This window comes from Chroicocephalus ridibundus, chromosome 2 (genome assembly GCF_963924245.1).
Source record: "Chroicocephalus ridibundus chromosome 2, bChrRid1.1, whole genome shotgun sequence".
Classification (NCBI taxonomy): domain Eukaryota; kingdom Metazoa; phylum Chordata; class Aves; order Charadriiformes; family Laridae; genus Chroicocephalus; species Chroicocephalus ridibundus.
The window spans coordinates 71780720-71802816 of NC_086285.1; the positions used below are offsets into that span (position 1 = coordinate 71780720).

Consider the following 22097-nt stretch of genomic DNA (forward strand, 5'->3'; position numbering starts at 1 on the left):
GCTGTATCATTTTTTTGTGCCAGTGTTTTTCACGCTCAGAATAAAACAAAACAAAAACCCTGCAAGAGAGAAAGGAATCTGTAACATCCTTGAGAGAAAAACACATTGTATGCGCTAAGTGCTCAAACCCCTTACCTAGACAACACATCTGCCTAATTCTATGATAGATTGGCTTGACTGCTGGATCCAAGCCAGCATAAATGCTGAACTAGATGTCTTCCAACTATTACCTGTTCCAAGTCTGGACATAGGTTGGATTCTTGAGATGGCTGGTGAAATATCACTCCTGCTGCTCCCATTCCCCCTCCCCACCAAGGTTAAGGTTGCTATTTCCCACAACAGCTCAGAAGAGAGTTGTGAAGAGGTCTGTCTTACCTCAACAAAACCTGTAGCCTCCCATTTGGCCTACCCTGCAATGCAAGCACAGAATATTTAGGTCTAAAACATTTGTTTCACACAAACGAGTCAAGATGTATGTTCGAATGCAGAAATTACTGTCTTATCCAAAAAAGTTTTAGTGTCGTATCTGTTGGTTAGAGAGGAAAACAGTGAGATAGTGTGTTCTTACATTAGAATGTTTGGGTTCCTAGGATTGTTTTTGGTTAGCAATGAAGTGCAAGGTTAAGATTTAATAATAATAGCAATAATAACAACAACAACAACAACAACATGATAATAACTATTCATATGTTTTTAGGAAAAGTAATTGTGAAACTAGTAACAGCAATTTTTTAATACATTAGCCAATATTGTTAAAAAATTTAGAACAGAAATACGTGAACTAGAAAAATGTGACATAAAAGTAAGTTTGAAGGAAAATAGGATCTGCTGGAGCAGAAGCAGGTTGATGTGGTTGGATGCCATGGCACCCTATTTCTGTTCAGCCATGGTAAAAATGCTATAAACTACTATTCTCATCTGACAATAGCGAATGTTAACTTCAGCTCTTGATATTTGCTCCTGTCTGTGGCTTTCTGTCATCATTTCAGTGCAGCACATCAGAATCAAACCTAGCATATGCAATTGGTATTAATTGCACCAGGTAATCACTAAGGCAATGTAACAAGATCCTTACGTCGAGGTTCAGGGCTGCTGAAGTTAGCACTGCTTTTACGAGGACCTAGCTGTGCAACTCGGAGTTATGCAGATGTAGTATCCACGTAAGAATATTAAACATTTCTATATGGAAAATATCCGGAAATGATAAAGGCAAGAGATACAATTTTGGCTGCATTAGTTTGCACCTTGTACTTTTTTTTATTTTGGAGAGATATGCTGGGGCAAAGCTGATAGCCATAACTAAACATGTACTCTTCTTTATTTCCCTCTAAGACAGGAGATCTGGAAACAATATTATTCGGATGTTCACACAGGCACTTCATGATGGTCATTGCACCCACATAGATAATTTTCATCAGGTTCATCAGGTCTCTAGGTTTTCTTCAAGGTGCCTGCATCCTTTTAAGTCCTCTTTCTTTTTTTTTTTTTTAGTTGCCTTCCAACTGAGGGGAAAGCAGCTGCGCTAGCTAAGATGTGCTTTGAGAGGGGCATGCTTGGTGACTTGGTCACATGTCAGTGCCTAGGTCCCCCTCAGATGGGCATGCTTAGGAGAAGGAGGTTGAGAGATGTCCTCCTTTCTCAGCTAAGGCAGAGCTGGGCCCCAATGGGATGGCAATTTGCAAGACTGGAGGTCAGGAGATCCTGGCCATCCCAATTTGGCATTTGGGCCCCATTGGGATGGCCAGGGTCTCCTGACCTCCAGCCTTGCAAATTGCCAGATTCTGCCTGAACTTGCAGAGGCCCTGTTAGTGCCAGAGATGCTTCTCTTTCTGTCTTCTAATGACCACCAATGCTCTAGGCCTCAACACGTAAGATTTGTCTAAAAATGACCAGTGACTCTGCAAACTCTGAAAAAGTCCAATGAGGTCTGTGATTGTACCTTCTGAAATGCCAGTTGCCTGCGAAGAAGTCACACAGGCCTAATGAGGGCTCAGAGAAGTCCTTCCAAGGGGTGGCCCACAGGCAAGACAGACACAAGCACGTTGCCTAATGCTTCATTTCTTCTATTGTATTTCTTCTTAAGTATGAGAACCTGGTCATAGACTCCCCAGGGAGGTGACATAAATGCCAGAAACTGACTGAGCGTCTGGGCTGAGGCTGGTTGCTCTACGGAGCACAGCAGACTCATCTAAAAATAGGGGACTTTCACCTCTACGGCTGACACGAAGAGTGATCCCTGCTGGAGTGCACTTGGAGTGACTCACAGGAGGACTGAGATACAATTAACTTTATAACCATAAAAAGGACATAAAAGCAATGCCCATTTAATTGGAAAAGCATTAACATGTCAACATCACCTACAGCTTTCAAAAAATAAATATTGTGAAGCCAAAAGAAAGCATTTTTAAGTTGTGATAGATAACTGCCTAACTATTCAGAAAGAGAAAAGAAATTACTAACAGCTAACCTCCATTTCTTTAGGATTTCAGTAGACTGTAATTCCTTTTTAAATAAAATGCACATTGCCCAAAGAACACAACTTCTCCCCTTCTATCCTCAAATTATTATAAATGAATACCATGTCTGGAAGAAGAAAGTAACAGGTTTCCTTTTGTTAAAGAACAATAGTCTAGCTTATAGCATTTCGTGAGGTTTCCAGATGGAAGAAAGCAGTCCAATAAAAGATTCTACATCAGTAAGGTCATTTGGGACATAATTATCTGTGAAAGACATTGCATTTTTGGCAATATATGAAAAGAGATTACAGTTCTGGGTGCCTAGTTTTTTGTGGGTTTTTTGAGGTAGGTCCTGCTTGCATAGAAGCCTTTCTCGCCTGCACTGTTCTTTAAGTGTCAAAGTTTAATTTTGTTGCATTTAAGAAAAGTACACATTGTAACAGATGGCAATAAATGCCATTGAATAATTTTAATAATAGCAGAAAGCTAATTGCTTGTCAGCAGAAAATTCCTTTTCTAGGACTGGCAGAAACCATACAGAATATCCATGTTGTTGATGAAAGGCTCAAGCTAGTCGATTTTGTAAAAATCTGACAGAAGTAGTCTGTACATTCATATACATATATTTAGGTAAGCTACGGCTGCTGAAATGAGTACCTAATTGATGTGAAAGGCTGCCAGTGTGCCCAAATGAAATAACAGAATTTAAGAAGATGAAATTACTTCAGTTGTGACTTGACCATCAGATGAGGAGAGGTGCTCTGGCTTTTGGAACAGTTTTGTATTAGTTTATATGCACTCAAGACTTTCATTTTACATCTTTTCATTGGGAGTATTATGTAGAGATGTACGGTGCCTGCTGAACGTTAATGAGTGCTCTTTTTGGCACCACTGCGAGAAATGGCAATACTATTATCATTCCTGTATTACAGATATAAAGCCCCTAAATTATAGTTACTGAGTGTTTTTTGGATATATTTTTGTCAATACAATTGACATATGGAATATATCCATAAAATGGACATATATTTTGTCAATACAGTCCCTAAAATTCAGTAGGGGAAGTAGAGACTCATTACATGTTTAAGTTATCTCACTCTTGTTAAGGTTACGGTGAATGTCTGAAGACGTTTGAATTTTTTTGCTTTATATGCTTTTCTCCTGAAGGAATGGCAAACCCAGTCATTAAATATCGTAAACCTCAGTTCAGTTCCTTAAACTTTGGACTGGCCCTTCTTACTGTTGTAATGGGACTTAATGCCATTTCTGGGCACTGATTTGGTACTGGAGCAGTTTCCAGGTGTGGGAGTTTCGGTCTTGTGAACTGCTCCCAGCTCCCATTGCCCTACCTCCCATACCATACCTGCTGGTGGTACCCACAACTGTCCATGCTGACCTTGAGGGGATGCAGGGGGGTCTCCGGCATCAGCAACGGCTCTGCCTGGGTTGTCCTTCTGAGCATCTCCTCAGAAATCCAGCCTGAGCGCATCCTTATGTAGCTCATGACATCTGATGAATCACACCAGTAACTGAGACAGATGCGGATGCATTTAAAAAAAAAGAGCAAACAAGGTAAAAAGGTACTTTACACTTTAAACAAAACAAAAAAAACCCCAAAATACCGTTCCTAAGGAAGATCACTCAATTTGCAGTGCCTGACAAAACTAATCAGCCTGAATGACTAAGCCATTGCGTCTTCCCAGAGTATAATGCTGTGTTCACAAACATTTCACCCAGAAGATGATTTTAAAACTTTCAGCAGAACTAGTTCCATAAAGTATTTAGATTTTTCATATAACTCTAATCCAAAGAAACACTTTGAAACGCAACAGGAGCAGATAGCCATCATTTATATCTTAGGAGAGACCCTAACCTGGTAACGACCCAATAATTTTTGCTCTATCTTTACTTTCATACACTGCTGGTGATGGGAAAATGATCTCAATATTTCATACCCAGCGTGAGTCTTGTCCTTTTATTTTGCTATAATATTGGAGGCACAAATAGCTGGAAGAATAGATATAATTTATTGACTGATAGGAACACGGAAGAGCAATATAGGGAATTTCACACACAGTGATACCACCCTTCCTTGCTGTGCCAAGAAAGTCACTTTGAAATCCCAAGTTCTTGCACAGAGCTTACATCGGACCTTCAGACTCTGGAACTCATCAAGTTCTCACTCTCTGAAGGAGCGCATATCTGTTGACTCTGTGGGTTCAGTTCAGTGTAAAGAAAGACCCTCATTTTTCCACGAACATGACTGTGATGGGGCCAGCATCTCACTGGTATAGCAATGTGATTCCAGCTTTTCATTTGCCAAGTATATTTTTAACTACTTATTTTGAGTGGCTGCTCTGCACTTTGGTTTAGTGTTATTTTTATAAAGATAATTTGTAGCTGTGTAAAAGGTGCTGAGGGTGCACTTCCAGAACCCTTTTGTACATATGCAAAAATAATGAATAAATAAATAAGTGCTCCTTTCACATGACCTCATTAAGAGCAAAGCCAGATTCCTGCAAGAGAAAGCCAGCTGAGCAGAATTTTCCAAGTGCCTTTATTACAACATTATTTCTATTCCCATTGCATCTCAGGGTCCTAGTCACAGACCGGGACATTACAATGCCAAGTACCACATAAAAATAAAAAGGATGTCTTTGCTCCAAGGGGCTTTTTTAACAACAGTGGTCGAAATGGAGCAGTATCTGCCAGTAGGACCCGGGAGCGTTTTTCCGAGTGTAGAAGTGTGTATCAGCATTTCCTTTTTACACAGGCTCAAGGACAAATGGGATCGGTGCGATGACATCTGAAGTTCCATTTCAGCTACTGTGTATAAACTCATAAATGCTTCAGAAGAACCAAGCTGTACACTTGCTGTACTTTGAAGAGGTAAGTTAAAAACCAAATGCTAATCAGCCGACGATGCAGAGATGAAGTGGGGACAGTCAGCTCAGGTTTTCAAGTCAGCAGTGCTGAGAGATTTTGCTTATGTAAACACTTGCGATCATGTTTTCTATGTCTACAACCATCTGAAATTTTGCATAGCTGCAGACTGAACATCTGCATAAATCTGAATGAAAGATTTAGAAAACAAATAAGAAGATTATGTTGCAAAACTGCATCTTTGTTGCAGCATTTCAGAGCTCAGACACAAAAAATCAGACACATTATATGAAACTAACAATATGAAATTGTGTTTTAAATACATGTCATCCATCTGGACGTTAACTTTTATCACCTGTATCTTCAGGTTTGAGCTGAAGGTGACACACTGCTGGGAGCAAGGAAATCGTTACGGGTCGTTAGGCTGCTATTGAAGAAGCTGCGTTGTTCTGATAAATGGACTATATGGACATGTATTTCTGGAGGTAAAGGCGAATGGACTCAAAACTCATGGTGGCAGTGGTGCAGATGAGCAGTCTTGCTGGAGTCCCAAGGTTTCTCTAGCCCAAAAGTGACAGCTGTTTTGTCATTAAGAGAAAAGGATTAGCTCATGGATCTCTGTGGCAAGTGACACCTTTCACATTTGCAGGAGTGCAGGGGACTTCAGGGTCCTACAAGTTGAACCTTTATTCAGGCATCCATGCCCAAGCCATGTCTGCATCTCCGGCCTTTTGTGATGTCCTCCCAGGTTGCGATTATGCAGCAAAGGAGGAAAACAAGCGCATTTCTTCTGCATCAAAAGGAAAAAAAAAAATCTCTATGTGGTGATTTTACATATTGATTATCCCTTGGCAAGACACATGCATTGTTAAAATGACAAAATCACACCTCTCATTGGCTCCCACAGCCGCCCAGGTGGGACATACCTGCTGGAAAATAACCTCCCCCCCTCCCTGTGCCCTGCTTTCCTTACCTCCTGTGAGTTTGGGGGAATCACTTTAACAGGGGAGCAAAGACACAAGCTTGGTAGCTGCGAGCCTGGAGAGCAGGGAAGGACTAGAAAGGGAGTGACAGATTTAAATGGCTGCTGTTTCAAAGTCCAGCCTCTTCTTTATACATAACTAGCACCTAAAGTCCTCAGTGTTATCGGGCCCCGTTCCCAGAAAGTACAACTAAATGCAAAGACAGTTTCCACAAAATCTCAATTTTTGCTCAATTGGGTCAAACGGAAATATTTTTTGATTGACCAGAACCAAAACTTTTTTTGTTAAACTAAATCAGAGCATTTCATTCTAGATCAGAGCAAGATAAATCTGGGCTGTTAATGCTGATGTTCTGCATCAGCCAGTTTATCTCTAGATCAGGATCTTTGCCTAGGTTAAACCCCAGTACTATACTGTAATTTGCCGTTCAGGCAGGCAGTTTCGTTTAGGGAGTCTTGAAACTTTTCAGTGAAACTAAAATGCAGCTGGAGCTGTTTTTTGAATGCTAGAAGTGCAGCTTGGAAGTAACTGGTGGGTTAAAACTGCAGATGAAAAGCCGTGGGCATTTGCAGCAATCCAGCAGCCTGGAGTCATTCAGAGAATGAGCAAAAAACCCCACGTTTTAAACACAGTGAAAATACCAGGCAAATACATCTCTGTAGCTTTTTCCTGGCAAACACTTTCATCAACCAGCTAGTAATACCAGTGTTCATACCCTACATACAATTTTTTTTCCCGAGGATATTTCTTTAAAAAGAGGTCGTGTTTAAAATATGGTTGAAGTGAATGACTCAAGAGCAAACATCAGCAGGCCCCTATTTCAGGGTGTCAATTAGATGGCTACTTCTGTACTGCTCGTGGGGTTGACAACATGCGGTTGAAATCACTACTGCCCTCCTTTGCTTCTTCCTCCATTAGCTTCTATTGTTTTTAACGTAAGCCTCAGTAATTCTTCCACTGATTTGAATAAATAATAATTACAGTTCAGTAATCCTTGTTATAGCATAGCCTAATTAGTCTCTGTAGCTGACTGAAGCTTTATAATCATGAAGACAGAAATGAATTAAATATAGGATAAACAAAAAAACCCCACAAAACAGCTTTCCCCCCAACATCATAAAAATGTTTCTCAAGGAACTATGGAAAAAAACCCAAACCTATTTTAAAAAGCATTTTACTTCTTTTCCTGGGCAATTGCCAATTCTTACTTTGTTGACGTTTTTATTTTGCTCTCTTGGGTCTCAGTTGGAAGATGGACCATGTCTTGAAATGTAGATAACATTTTTATCCTTAAGTAATCTTCTCCTAGGAATGATGCTGCATGCATAAAACATCTGACATACAATAGACCAAACTAAGCTCTTATACGAGTCTATTAAAGTCAATGGAGTTACACTAAGAATGAATTTGGCCCAATGAAGTATTCTGGAGAACAATGCGAAGCCCATCAGATTACGCACAAGAAAATAGAACACCAGTGCTGCACAGTTGGACAATTTAATCCTATTTTCATTTCGGCTTGAAAGCTTCTTGGTTGCTAGTTTCTATTCTGCATAGGTCTTTATACTGCAGTCATCATTACAATATCCAACTACCTTCCAATAATGCATCAAATAGTGTGACCAACATCTGGTACATGTTTGTTTTCTCCAATGCACTAGGAAGTTCTGTTTACAATGAATCATTATCAGGAGGAGAAAGTTAAAAAAATCCATTAAGACTATTAAAAAGAGGGAGCAGCATTTTTTACACAGAGAATCAGATACCTAGGGGGGAAACACGATTCTTTTCTACACTTCATAAGTACAGATTTAGACTTATAATGTTTAAAACCTACTTTTTGCAGATGCCTCAGAAAGAACACTTTGCAGCACAGTACATTCACAACGCCTTTCTGTACCCTGAATTGTTGCAAGGCAAAATCTTGTGAGAAGAGGCTGAGTTGTCAAGTCGTTAGGAATCAAAGTGGCTCACCTCCTTGTGGAAGATGCTTGGCCATTTCCGAGACCGGCACGCTGAGAGCAGAGCAGGAGGCGAGAGTTTAAGGCTGGGCTCATGGGGTGCTCAAGTGCCAGCTGGAATAGACAGCAGGAGTGCGAACGCTGCCTCTCTTCATCCAGCATGGGAAGGAGTCGAGTAAACCATTCACACAATGAAATCAGAAATAAAGGGAGAACTTGGGATTTGAGCAATCCCCCTTATGAATGAGTAGTGTACATTTCTCAAGACAAAAAAGGAAATCTTAAAAAATAAATACAAGGTGAAGAAGTGATCAAAGACAGCAAAAGTACCAGGTTGCATTAAGTGGCGTAAAAGCCATGGGTGCATTCAAGCCTCAGTGTTGGTTCTTTCAATACATCTAACAGATAAATCATACTGTTGTTTGATCATCTACATTTGAATTTAATACTTCAAATGTAGATGAATCCTAGCAAGAACAGGAGTTGTCACTCCCTAATTTGAATTCAGTTGAGTAGCATCTGTGCAGAGAAGCTAATTGCACAGATTATTCCGTGGTCTTTATCTGAAACATTTCCTCTTTTCTGTTTGAGAAACGAGGCTTTTGTTAGCTTTGCAGATAACCACAGTTCAAATTCATGCCTATCAATCAGTAGCATCTTCTTTGTGGTTTTTTTTTTTTTTGGTCAGGTGTTTATGTGAGTTTGATTCCATCTTCTTTCTCTTAACAGTCGTTTTCTTGGGTAAGAGTGTTTGTGTTCCAGCTCTTTCATGACGTACCACCTCTCCCTGCAGAGTTCAGGTGCTCCTATGAGTCCCATCTCTATTACTGCAAAAGTTTCTGTTGGCTTTGGGTTCTCTGTGATATGATTTATTTTAGTAAGATTTTTAAAAGACAGTAATTTAAACAGAAATAAAGGTAGAAGAACTGGGAATCTGAAGTGCAAGATGAAGTTGCCTCCAAACTAATCCATCTTAGAAGAGTGTCCGGCAATGGTTCAACCCACTGTGATGAGTTGTTTTCTTGGAGGATGCATCGATACAAGTTTTTTCATCTGGCAGTTCACACTGAAAAATTAACGGCCCTGAAAACCTGTGTGTGTGTTCTGCCAGCAGGCAGAATCGGTCTAGCTCCTGAGAAAGTGGTCAGCGGGTGAGGTATATTGGCATCACAAAGAAAGTGATGCTGACGAAAAAAAATGAAGTTAGCAGCAGCAGTGTCTTTCTCTCCTAGTGTTGAAGAGAAACCATAACCTCATCTCAGTTACACTACTGCAACTCCAAAGATGCCAGAGAGCACAGAAATTTGCCTAATGACATTTATAGCATCCAAACCGAAATCTTACAATTGGTACTTTCAAATGACATATGCATGTACTTCAGACAAACTGTGATTTATTTCAATAGTACCTGTATCTTTGAATCCTATGTTTTGTCATTGAACTAATCTGCACAATCGGTGTTCATAAACATTTGTGACGACTGCTATCAACGTTGCATTAAAACGGGACCAGAATCTGTTGCTGGCAACGTGAATCTGTTCCTCTTCACTCCTGAGGGAGCTGCAAACACAGAAGAACGCCCAGCTCAAACTGCCTTTCTTATTCACTTTTAGCTTGATGCGTTTTTCCTGTTTATTATTCTCTCATTCGTGTTGGAAAGGAAAATACGTTCTTCTCCTTGCTTTAAGAATTATATTGATCATGTGTTGTAGCTAGAAAGAGCCACTGTTGCATTGTTTTTATCCCAGGAGTCTCCTGGTGAAAGAACCAGACCAAATTCTTAAAAATAAACGGGATTCAGAAGTATTGAGGTAAAGGCAGGAGCATTTCAAGAAACAATTAGAACCTATTTTGAAAAAGCAAAGACACAAAAATAAAATAGAGCAGACGGACTAAATTGTCTTTTATCCCCTGCACTCCAGCCCCTGCTTTTTGATCTATGATGCTTCAGTGAGGCAAAAGAAAGTTTTTATCCAAAATATCCCTATCATTTAGGCACTATAATAACCCGCAATCTCCAGGCTTTCAGGACTCGGGAGAGGTTAGGTAACCACCTTTTGTTCAGCTCCTCATTTTCTGTCTTTTTCATTCTAAGCACCTAAGACAGAATGTCACAGAAATCTACGGGCTGATTTCTCTTTGAGCTGAATTAGACAATGCTACGTGCTGTAAACGTGTCTATTACTGTCTTTAAAGATCTCCACAATGAGCAGCAATATATCAATGATTTACAACTCTTCTCTAACCATCATCCACGTTAATAAAGGACTCCAAGATCATCTCCGTCTCTTGTCAAAAGCATTTTGTTTTTACACGTTACATATAAAATCTGATGATGAATTGTAAAATGCAAACAAACTGCGGCCAGGTGGATAGATTTATCTTATCATAATATTATGACAGCTTGCTTAATCGCTTTATTGCTTGAACTGCGAAGATTGTGCTGTGCTGCTGCAGAAACGCAGCAGAAAGCTGTAAGAATGCACGATGGCAGTTAGCACCTGTAGAAGGTAAAGATACTTCATATTGCTGCTGTAGTAAGGGGGGAAAAAAAAGGATGAACTGGAAAATCCCCCAAAGACTCATTAAGAAGCGTTCTATTTGCGCATTTGTGTATTGTGCTAAACTTACTTGCTAATTTTGATGTCAACAGCAACTAGTACTAATGAAAAGCTTATGCAACATCAGAGAGTTTAGTAAAATAAAAATAAAAATAAAAAATCAGTTTAAAGAGTCAGATTACACCAAACTGTAACTACTAGTTTAAGATTACACAGGACTGTAATTAACAGCTCAGTGTTACAAACACTATCAAACGGCAACAGAGGAAACATTTACAGTATGTACAAACACCATTGCTAGCAAGGTTTTAATATCATGTGGTTTTTGCCTTCTACTAGCGGTTCAAATGGCTTAGATAAACTAGACGCCAGCAGGGAAATCTGGCCAGATTAATGTTATCTGCTATGTCCCAGTTCAAGATGTGTCTTAAGCTGCTGCTTAAATTCACCTCTCTCCAAAAACAAATTTCCTAAATGTATGTTTGACAGTAGCATGTGCTAAGACCACATTTTGTACAGCCGCACACACGTGAGTATTTTCCTGACTTAGAGCCAGAAGGATATAATAATTTTAAACCCTTCCAATCAAGGCGAATAAGAGTTTAGTCACCTCACTAACAGGAACGTCATAACGTAAACCACACTTCTGTCCAAACCAGGTACAATATAATGAAGACAATTCTTATTTATGTGTGGTCAGGCCCTCTGGGGTGATTACGATGAAGATTCAGGGTTGATCTGGCGTCTACAAGATTGTGAATTTTCTGCAGTTTATGGAACTTTTAATTAAATGTGTTTAAAAAAGATGGCAAGGGATACCAGTCTGGGCATGTGGATGTAGTCAGTAAAGTAATCTGGAAAGATAAAAGCAGTGCTCAACAAGGAGAAACTGCATCCCTGCTGCTGGAGGACTCACCTCTGAAGACCCACAGGGCTCAAACATGTCTCCATCTCTTTTCAGTTTCTCTTTTCTGTTTCAATGCGAGCTGGCCAGACAGTATGGTCTGAAGCACTGGCAGCAGAGGGACAACCACTTACCATATACATGGATCCCTGTTATCAGTAAGGTCCAGTTCTTGGGTGGGATTGGGTCATGGAAGAGGAATACTTGAGTAAGGCAGATCCCACGAGGCTGTGAGTGGGAAGCATTCTGAGGATAGTGCAGCTACAATGCTGCCTTCACAGATTAACTGCCTCAGCTCCTACGACAAGTCACTGATCCTAAATTGCATCATTTTGTGTCGCAGTATTTGTATGTGTGCGTTCTCATGCTGCAGCTTTTGTACTTACCGTTTGCTGCTGCTGCTGTCTCAGAGGTTGCCCCATTCTGGTGGGCAATGACCTGGCTTCAGCCGTTCATACCCGTGTCATCTCTCCATTGAGGTGCAGCTGCCTGATGCAGCTGGAGAGGCAGCCATTGGTGCTTGGGAAACCTCCTTAGGTCATGATGGGTCTGTGCTAATACAGCAGGTACCCTCAGCAACCTAAATTCTACCTTCCTGCTACTCTCTGCTGCCTTCCCTAAAACACTACCGCGAGTGTTGGATTTCCAGATTTACCATTCATGCACCCCATGGTTTATGCTAACTGGAAGTTTATCCATGACCAGTTTGTTGAGGTCCCTTTCCCAGCACCATGGAAGTTGCCCAGAGCAAGGCTCACCCAGGTGGGAGGCAGACCCTCCCAAGCTGCTCTGGGAAGGCACCTTCCCACCCACCACCTTCGTCCTTCACCACTTGCTACTGCAGCTGCAAGGTGCGTTTCTTTGTCTTTGCTGTCTTTAACATTATCGTAATCTTATATGTTATGTTTAAGGGCATGCTGGTGGGTTTTAATTTTCACCCATTAGATGCAGCAGGCATACGATATATTCATTCCCCCACCCAGAGAAAAGAAATGAGAAAAACCCAACAGTGACTTCAGTGACATCAGGCGCTTCACATACTGCTGGAAGGCACAACTTGGTGTGGTGTTGTGCCTGAGAGCAGAGGGAGCGTACACCTTTCCATACCCGAGGAAGCCATATCCCCTGCACTGGTCTGGGGAGCATTTCTCCATACAGGAATCCAGCACTGATGGGGACCGGACTGGTTTTGGCACCAAAACACGTGCTCTTGGTATGCTAGTTTTAATTTTTATTCTCTTGTTATCCTACAGCGTTCCCTGGAAGACTTGACGCCATAACACAGCTCAGGGAGATCACTGGTCCTACCTGTACCTCTGCTCACTGAACACGAGCTACCATCTCTGGTTTGCAATTAAGGTGCTACGGTGCGACTAATGGCAGGAGCTTCTGGCACGCCGAGCTACTGAACATTTGTCAGCTTGAGGAATTCAAAGGCGAAGTCACACAACAAAGCAACTGGAAGAAAAAATACTCATGAAAGTCTCTTTCAGTAGCTGTGTTCATATGTTAAAAGGGCTACGTAAAGTTGAAAGGAAAAAATACATACCTGAAGTATTTTTAACTAAACTCTTTGCTACGTTCAGTAGATAAATTGTTAACTCAAAAGGATTTTAAATATTTTAACTGCTTTGATCTGCAGTTTTTCCTTTTCTCTATTCCTCCTGGTATTTGGTGGTGGAAATAGGAGTTAATTGTGACTTGCCTGAAGATAAGGTATCTATCAATATTTTTTGCACAAGCGTGTTACTGGTTAGGATGTCTATACTGGGGACAGGGGGAAACATTTGTTGTCGATTGTAAAGACTGTAGCTGTATTCCCCGTGCAAAAAATAGTAGATCCAGAAGAGTTTCACTCACATCAGGAACTTCAAAGAGGCAAGTATATTGCCATCTTTATGAATATACTTTTTTCAAACCAACCACATCTGCCCTCACTGTTTCCTTTAATGTTTGAGACTCTGCATGGTGGCTTTAAATAACTTTTAAAATGTAATTTTCACATTCTTATTTGTTTTGACTGATTTCTTAATACAATATAAAGTCCTCGCCAGAAACAATCCTTCTTTGTCAGATAAAGGCACCAAAGTAAACATCCCTCGATTTGTGCTTGGCAACAGCTGAAGAAAACCCTTGTCAAAAGGAAATTTCTTTTACTGCTGAAAGAATTGGTTATTAAATAAATCTTAGGTGATTTTTTTTTTTCCAGAAGCATAAGACTCCTATAGTGTATTTTTTCTGGTAGATTTTTCCATTTATGCCTTTACCTTCACCTTGGCTTTTTCCTTTACTATAAAGAATATGGAATTTTTCAATAAATTCAGAGACAAAATCGTGGTGGGAGCGCTGGGTAGCACCACGTCCACCTTCAATATCCATGTCCCGCGTGCCAGGTTGGTTAATGCAAAATATAGAATCAATCATAACGTTCACCTCCCAGTTTTGCCTCCCCACCGTTCAGCCTCCCCTGCCCATTACACATGACTGTCCCCCCCGGGGCCCCGGCTCCCACTTACCCACTTCCCTTTGCTTCCCTGCAGATGCTGCCCTGCTCCTCCCGAGTACCAAAGTGCTGGAGCAACAACATCCAGGTTATCACGTTGGCTCTGTCGTGGTTTGTAAATCACCACCGACCAGTATGCGCGGAGGTTTGATGCCGTGTAGTCTGGAGGTGAGCTTAGAAGGAAGAGCAGCGCTTGTGGTACAGGCTGCCGAGACAGCCAGCCGCAGGGATGGCATGGGATGCATACCTTCCTCTTCCCACTTTACAATGTCCAAGGGACTCTGAATATGTCAAAATCGCAATTTTTTTTTTTTTTTCCTCTAGGAATAATCACTCACATTTCAAATTGATTTACCCCCAATCCTACACATCCTTAGATTTAAAGCCTGTGCACAAATGTTTAGGCATTGCAAGCATTTGTGCCACACGCAGCTGAAGATACACCACCCCAACTTTTTTAACCAATTGCAATCCACAACACTGTGCAAATTGCAAGCACCTGTCATCATGCCACTGCGGAGAATTTTCAAAAACATATCAATTTAAAGAAATAAACAAGCAACGCATTATTTTAACAGCGACCTCTGTGACAGTGCTCTGCAAGCAGGGAAAGGCAAAGTCTAAATTAATTGTTTCAAGTATTCACTTTGAATTAGTCAATCAGGTCTAAGTATAATATTTCGTCTAGTGATTTGGGAGTTGTGCCTTGTGCAGAACAGAAAGAAATGCACAAAAGCAGCACAAGAAGTCAAACGGAAGGAGCAGAACGTGGCTGCAACATTTCCTTAAGAAACCCGTCAGTGAGACGGGCTGGGGCAGCAGAGGCAGCTGGGGGAGGATGGGGAAGGAGAGCCGAGGGGCCAGTGGTGGGGAGGGAAGGAAGGAGCTGCTTGCTCCGTGCTAGGCCGTGGGGGAAAGGACGGGTGGCTGCTGGAGCCACCGATGCCTGAGTGCAATTGCCCTGTAGCTGTAGTAGTCGTGCAGCGCAGAAGATAAAGGTGCAGCGGGCAGTGTGGCCTATGAAGGAGAAAGCTCTCATCGAGCCCAGCCTCATGACTGGTGGTAAACACACGCTATGCTATGCTAGGAATGAAATCACAGAATCATAGAATGGTTCAGGTTGGAAGGGACCTTAAAGATCGCCTTAGTTCCAACTCCCCTGCCATGGGCAGGGACACCTCCCACTAGACCAGGCTGCTCAAAGCCCCATCCAGCCTGGCCTTGAACACTTCCAGGGATGGGGCATCCACAGCTTCCCTGGGCAACCTGTTCCAGTGCCTCACCACCCTCACAGTAAAGAATTTCTTCCCAATATCTAATCTAAATCTACCCTCTTTCAGTTTGAAGCCATTACCCCTCGTCCTATCACTACACTCCCTTGTAAAAAGTCCCTCTCCAGCTTTCTTGTAGGCCCCCTTTAAGTACTGGAAGGCTGCTGTAAGGTCTCCCCAGAGCCTTCTCTTCTCCAGGCTGAACAACCCCAACTCTCTCAGCCTGTGCTCATAGGGGAGGTGCTCCAGCCCTCCGATCATCTTCGTGGCCCTCCTCTGGACTTGCTCCAAGAGGTCCATGTCCTTCTCGTGTTGGGGGCCCCAGAGCTGGACGCAGTGCTCCAGGTGCGGTCTCACAAGAGCAGAGTAGAGGGGCAGAATCACCTCTGTTCCTCTTCACATTAACGGGAGCATAGGGCTTCTTCCCTCATTGCTGTGTAAAAAGCACACCCCGTGATACCCACAAGGCTCTTCCATTTCTCTCTTTGAAGCCAGCACAGATTGCTCTGTAGGATTTCCCAGAGGTGTCCGGCACCAAATGATTCTCCTTGGTCAAGGAGACAGCCACAATTTATGTTTCACACAAGCAGGCGCAGCTGCAGGTAACATCTTTCAAGAAGCATCTCTAAATGTCGTCGTCGTTCAAGGTCTGGGAGATGCAGCCTTCCCGGTCCTCCCCACCCAGTTCCTATAGGGATGTACAACCAGGTGATGCTGAGGTACGTTTTTCTGCTCCTACCAGAGGCTCAGTCCCCGGTCAAAACACCAATGCCTCTAGCAAACCTAAACACGGAATAATTTGCCTTTTGAATAATGCGTCAAGGGCAAGAGGAACAGGTTCACATCCCTTCGTGGTGTGTAAGCAGTTCCTGGGATTTTCTGTATTTGAGGAGGGGGAGAGCTGGCTTTGAGCTCTAATTTATCAAGAATCCTGGTCTAAGCTTAATTTATTTTCCTCTTTGGAGGTTCCAGTGATGCTGGCTGAGCGCTAAAGGCTCAGCACTTTGGATACCTAACAAAGCTGCTTCTTCTCGCAAAGTTTTTTGGTTTTTTTATGGTGCTTTTATCAGTACAGTTCAACAAAGAAACAAAGAACTTCTGAGCGAAGATCACGCTTGCTCTCATTTGCTTACGTACTGCACCTGATTTTCTAAACCTACGCTTTGGGCTGTGTCGGGAAAAAACAGGGGAAATATCTGAAATTCTGGTGTGGTAAAAATGAAGCTGAAAAGAAACTTCATGTTTGAATTTCCCGTGGGGAAAAAAAAAAAGCCTAAATTTTAATTCCAGCTTTTATTTCTACACTAGAAAAAGAGAAAGATAGTACACCTCCACCTTTTTCCAAATGTGGTTTACTCTCAGCTAAGAGTGGGTTTTGCCCACAATTCAGGGTTCAAGTATCTACAAGCTCAGAGGCTCACGAGATCTGGAAATCAGAAAGCTCACCAGTTCTGGGACATCCCTCAATTCAATAGAGAAAAAGGAAGCAAAGCGTGGCAGGTGAGGTTTTGCAATTTAAAAAATAAAGAAGCCACTGCACGAATTTTATATCTAACCACCGCTATACCAAAGTCTCATGCATTTAAAATGCAAATTACACCAGTGGCCGTGTACTGGCTAAATAAATCTTCCTATTCTGCCTGCTACTAGAAGATTACATCTCGCAACCCTCTGAGTTGTGCTCCCATATAGTCCAGCCGTGCCTGAAGCCAGCAGAGTTAACAAAACACACTTGCTCCTTGCAGTCCTGCTAAAAGAAGGAATAATTCATGCCGGAGAGCGTGCATTTGCTGTGCAGATCACCCCCGTGTCCCCCGCGGCCAGGCTCCACCGCTGCCTCTCTAATAACACGAGGGACAACCTGCAGCTTTGCAGCCTTCGGAAGAGGCAAACACTGGTGGGCTCAGGTTTTAGAGATGCTTCTACTCTAAGGGTTTCCAGGCAAGAACATCCTCCTCTAAACCAGGAATTAGTTGAGTGTTTTAACTTTTAAAAGTCAGTGGGCAAGGTCAGAAAAAGGTAGGACTCCAATGCAAAATACATGGTCAAAAGTACCTTCTGGCAGCTACCTGGAATGTTCCCTCGTACACGCTGTCATTTTATCTTAAAAATACGTGGTTGAGTGATCATCTAGAAATCTGCCTAACTTTTGTTTAGTTTTTTGCAATCTTCCTTTACACAAAATACTTCACATTCTCATGCAGTAAGCAGAAATATTTCGCCCTATTTGGTTAAAATTTTGTGAGACACTATCACATACTCACCTTCAGTCTATTTTTTAAACCGTTCTGATGAATAACAGGAATGAAATCTGAAAGACCTCCAAATCCAGCCATTAAGAAATATGCTTATCATGACAACTCTTTACTGAAAAATTAAATTTTTATTGAGTGAAACAATTGCTTTTACATTAGTACGTCATTATTTCAGATAGGAATAGTTATAATTTTGCCATTTGCTACCATGTCATAGTTTCTGTGTCTGCAAGACTTTGTTGTATTTCATTGTTCCACCCCTGAAATAAAAACAAACAAAAAGAAGTCCCCACACTATAACCTTTCTTCAAAAAACTAAAAAAAGGCAACTGTAGAAAGCAAAGTTACAGTGGACAAACTCCTCTCGTAAAACTCATGTTACATTTGGTAAACCTCAAGCTCATCTGGAATTTAAAACCAGTGGATTTTAGGAGACAAAGGATAATGTAAAGCAATATATGCTTAAACATTTTTGGTTTTTTTAGTATGTCAGACCAAGAATCACACACTACAATGTGTCGATAATTCACTGGAGCTTGCACATGCATTTTTCACATTCTACCTGTCTTTGTGCATTATTTCTACAATCTTTTGTCTTACCACATTACATCCAGCTGTTCGCCCTCTCCACCCAGGCCCTAGTGTGTGATTAAGCCTCTTAGTTCTTTTTCTTTTTTTTTTTATTTAAAAAAAAAACTTTTTCCCCCCATACTTTCAGAACCTACTTGTGAAGATTCATTAACTACCCGCGTGATTTATACAGCCTCACTGACCTGGTTTTATTTATCATGTTTCATTACCAAAACAAACAAAAAAGTCATCAGGGATTTGCAGCTGAGCCTGGAAGTGCCACAGAATTCCTGAGTTTCGGCCTCAGAATTTTATTCTTTGCTGAGAGAAAACGAGCCCTATCTAGTTTTAATGCAATAATAATAGGTTGTTTTTTTTTACAGTCTCTCAGTTTTTCTAAGTAAAAGCAGGAAAAAGAAGGCGGAACATCGATGTAAAGAGCATCAATGTGAAAAAGAACTCCAGCTGAGGACTGCCGTGGAGCTCCGTGCTTACATCCCTGGGAGCTGAAGGCAGAGACCCCCAACTTTTGCCCTAACTGGTAATATGAAGGACTAAATGTAAAGGGCTTACCCTCTAAACGGCATCATTATTATTATTATTATTATTATTATTATTATTATTATTATTATTATTATTACCTGCCAGCATCTCCCCTTCTGGGAATGAATAAAGGAAAACATGAAAAAGGTCAAAAGCCTCGAGGAAATAAAAGATTAAGTAAAAGGTGTTAAAAAAAATAATTAAAAAAAATTTAAAAAAAGCTCTAGGCTGTAGTTTGGGGTGGCTGCAGCATGTGGGTGAGGTAGGCGCACCACTGTGGCAGAGAGAGAAGGAATCTTGCAGTGCTTGCTGAGGAGTAGCTGCTCAGTCCAGCAATGTCCGGCCACGTGCTTCATAGAGCTAAAATCTGTACAGTTTATGGCAAGATTAAATTAAATATTCTCCTGGAACCTACCATCTCTTGCACTTGTGTGAACTGGGCTATTCAAACAGACAAGCTAGAATGCACGGGCTGAACACGTTCGCAAGTTTATCAATGCACGTGGTTTTGCCCTCCGTATAATGCATGATACATAAACTAACAATAGCCAGGTGTAACACCTCAGATTGCGCGGTCAGGAGTGATACCAATGGCAAAGTGATTTCAGTGGCTGTGGGAGCACAGATGTCTTACAAATAACACTAATTAGAACCTCTTTCTGAGTGCTTCGCTCCAGCTCAAAAAAAAAAGCAGCAGCAGCAGCAAAGGTTCAGGAGAGTGCAATGGATGGTGTCAAGCATGGCAGGGCTGCTATCTATCTAAGAAGAGATCAAACTGACTAGGTTCTTCAGCCTGGAACAGAGGCAGCCAAGGAGAAGCGTGAGGGATAAAATCGCGATGTTAACACTTCTAGAGACAGACGAGGGTGTGGAGGAAACAATGTGCAATCACACCTCGGAACTGCTTTTCCCATCAGAAAAAGTAGGGGACACATAACTACTGTCTTAGGAGCTTTTAAGACAAAGTAGGCCTTTTCCACAAAGTATATAATTAAATTATGGAACTCACTGCTGCAGGATTTTATAGATGCCAAAACTATAAATGGGTTAAATCCAACATTTAAAGGAATTCACAAAAATCCATGGACAAGAATCAAACCCACGGATACAGACATAACCTCCATCTCAAGAGGTATCCAAACTGCAGACTGCCAAAAATGAGGAGGTATACTGGAAGCTCACCATCATTTTTTTACATGCATCCACCACCACTCATTGTTAGAGAGACCCTTCTTGAACCAGCAGACCGTCTACCTGACCCAGGCTCAGCGTTCTCTTACAAAGCATAGTACTGCTTTTTAAAGTAAGTATCTTTTGAATGCAAAACCATATTAAGTCCATCTGTCTGCCTGGGGTTTTCTTAATCACACTGCTCCTTCTGGTCATTTGAGATGGGCAGGGGATTATCTAATAGGTTGTAATTAAATTGGCAATGCACTGTTTCTGCTGTCAAGACATGAGTCACTTTTTCATGCACAGATCTGATTCCAGCGACACAGTGGCAGAGGCATCTTTTGAAACTCTTCTTCTTAACGCTGGATTTACATTTTTCTTCTGAGCTGAGCTGTCAGCAAAAACGTCTTTGCAGTGAGTGGCAATCAATCCAGCCTTGTCTCTCAACAAGTTAAGAGTTTTGACATCGTGTGGTTCTCACACAGAGGTTTGCTTATGAAAAGGACACTTAAATGCTTTTTAAAAGCGTACTTTTATTAAAATTATCCACTTTCAGAAAGAAAAGCTCTATCTAAAGAATTAGCCTGTTTGCCTCAGCACCTCTTGAAATTTCAGTAATATTGCCACGTACGCGCTTAGGAAGATGTATTTCTTCAGTTTCACTTGACATTTTGCACTCCCTAATGTAGAAAGAAGTGTCAGCCAGGACTTGACAGGAAATATGTCTACTGGTACATGGCATAACATCTCAGTGAAGTATTAGCTGTTCAGCAACTGGTTGCTTATCTCTTGCATTACTTGAACAACAAGGACTATGAATTATTCAGCTACAGTATGAAACGGATAAGTATGATACATTTCACAGGTTTCATAAAAGTTAAAACAGTGGGTGCAGAATAAAGGGATCACATTATGCAAAAACCAAACCAAAACAAAAAAACCCACCAACAGGATCAGTATGAAGAAAATATTTCCTAACAATGAGGCCTATTAAGTGACTGAAAAGTCCCTCATGGGAAGAGGTGGGGGCTTCGTCACTCGAGATATTTAAAACCAGACTAGATGAAGCATTCATCTCTACAGGGGCGGAGGAAATGGATAAAATGACTTACTAGGCTTTTTTCTACCCTTCTCTGATTTCTATGATTTAATAGTTTTTTTTAAAATGCAAACCACATTGGTATAACACAAGAAAGAGGCAGAAATACAGTAAAAGGATTTTTAGTTGCAGTGTTGTCCAACGCAATGAGACTTGATTTAAAATTAAATTTATGCTAGCAATTCTGACTGCAAGATGACTTCCCTTTGTTTAAGGTCTAGCACTGAAAGCTTTGCTACTGCCACACGCGTCTCTAAAAAGATGATTTAGCATTCCCAGACTGGGGATTTATTCTCTGTGCCAGAACTCTTTATAAACTGTGATGGTTCAACTTTTGACAAGGGGAGCTGATGCAAAAGGCAGAAAGGTCCTTTATAGAAAAACAATGGAATATGAGGTTTGTGCCTAAGGTCTGGCAGACTTATAAACTCCCTGAGGAATCTCCAGCGCTAAATATTTACTGATGTCACTCAAAGGATAACATCTAATCTGCTAGTATGAAAGTGAAAGTAGACTCTCAGAACAGTCTCTTTCCATCCCTTTGAATATCTTCAAATGATTTAAAAAGCCTCACTTTTTCTTCTTCCCCCAGTATTTTTTTTCTCCTTGAAGGCACTGCTCCATTTAAAATAAATCACACTGTCTTGTTTGTAGAAACATGAAGAAATCCAGAGGAAAAAACCAAACCGAGAAACCTTAGGATAGCTAAAATAAACCTGCTTAAGAGTGGAATGCTGTGGACCTTTCACCTCCCGCATCATCCACGCAGGAAGACGAAATCATGACGTACAACTGCTGTCCAAGAAACCAAGATGCAAAACTGAAGCGAACCGTCACTGAGGTAACGCGGGGGAGTGTGGCGAGTCATAGTGGTCCACAGGCTTGGGACAGCCCTCCCACTAGTTCTGAACCAGCCAAGACAAGGCAGGATGTAG

At 41.4% G+C, this 22097-nt stretch overlaps 1 long non-coding RNA gene across 1 annotated transcript; it reads left to right on the top strand.

Annotated features, from left to right (window-relative positions):
• The first annotated feature begins 5149 nt into the window (after nucleotides 1-5149).
• LOC134511611 (uncharacterized) lies at nucleotides 5150-10807 on the top strand. Its single transcript, XR_010069926.1, has 3 exons — nucleotides 5150-5345; nucleotides 5707-6254; nucleotides 8169-10807. It is a non-coding gene; the product is annotated as an uncharacterized LOC134511611 (long non-coding RNA).
• The last annotated feature ends 11290 nt before the right edge of the window (nucleotides 10808-22097 follow it).